Source organism: Arachis duranensis, chromosome 3, assembly GCF_000817695.3.
Source record: "Arachis duranensis cultivar V14167 chromosome 3, aradu.V14167.gnm2.J7QH, whole genome shotgun sequence".
In the NCBI taxonomy this organism is placed as follows: Eukaryota; Viridiplantae; Streptophyta; class Magnoliopsida; order Fabales; family Fabaceae; genus Arachis; species Arachis duranensis.
Window position 1 is genome coordinate 53,292,300 of NC_029774.3, and position 1,638 is coordinate 53,293,937.

Consider the following 1,638-nt stretch of genomic DNA (forward strand, 5'->3'; position numbering starts at 1 on the left):
TCAACCTGGAGCACGTGGTGGCTAGCCACTGCTACTACCCAGGGAAACTCGTATCTCAGATAGTGGAAGTGCAAATCACAATTATCAATAATTCAGCATAAACATGCATGAATTCTCATCCATGGATCAACATCCATATCAGCCATCCGGCTCACGGTTAAATCCATAACCAGCCAATATTCATATCATACACAGCTATTCTGGCTCACGGTTCAATCCAGAACCAGCCAATTCATAAACAATTACGGCCCTTCGGCCAATGGCATAACAAGCACTTCCACCACCATCCTCCACATCTCACTTAATCCTCAATGATCCTCATTGATTATTCATTTTCCCTTGCCTCACTCGCAAGTTACCATATCCACTAGCTCCTTCTCTCATAGCTAGGTATATCATAATGATTTAAGATATAAGTGGTGAGATCGGAGGCTTAGAAGTATGAGATTTGGCTTTTAAAACTCAAAAATCAACATTGGGATGAAAACAGGGCCACGCGTACGCGCACTCCACGCGCACGCGTGGATGGCCTCAAAAACTCATCGACACGCAAGCATCATGCACGCTAACGCGTGGATTAAAAGGTTGCCAATCGACGCGTACGCGTCAACCACGCGTTCGCGTGGGTGTTCTCGTGTCCCAGGCACAACACTAGCATAGTTCTGGCATAACTTTCTGGAAAATGGCTGGGCATTGGGTGCAGCACAATCGGCGCGCCCGCGCACACCACGCGCACGCGTGGATGGCGCTTTCTGGAAGATCGGCGCATACGCGCCAAGTGCGCCTACGCGCAAGGGGTTATTCTGCTAAAAATTTTCTAAGTTAAAAGCTGCAGAATTCACATATTTAAACCCCAACCTTCCAACGGACATAACTTCCTCATTTTAAATCGTTTTTCACCCGTTCTTCGAACGGCATGGACTTCCCGGATCCAATTTCATTTCTAAACAGATTTGACACAAAACGGAGATCTGTAGTCCAAGTTATGTCCTGTCAAAGTATGCCCAAAAACCATGTTTTTCATAAAAACCACTAGTGTCATTTTCAAACATGCCGGTTTTCAACTCTTTTCAAAACCAATCAAAACATGCCAATTTCATCCCTTTTCTTTGAAATCAATCAAAATATATCAAATTCAACATCAAGCCTCCTCAACTCACACATTGAGACTTTACCACATTTTACAAAATCACTATCTCAACATTCTAACCCACTTCACCCAAATGGCTCAAACTCAAATATATTGACATATCATATACTCTTACTCATGCCAATTCTCAACAACACCAATTCCAATAAATCATCATTGTACACAATCAATATCATACTCACCATCAACATGGTTCAACCCATAATTCAACCATAACCAATCATCAAGCATATATCACAACATGCATATTTATCATACATCATACCATCAAGGCATCATTAATTCATCATCACATATATGACCACATCATATATATCAACAATTCAATAACACCAACCATTCAATGCCTATCTTAGGGCCTCTAGCCTAAGTATTTCCTACCACATTACATATTAGATACGGGAAACCGAAACCATACCTTAGCCGATTTTCCCAAGCTCACCCGGAGCACTTCCAAACCACTTATCCACAAGCTCTCAAGGCCTCAA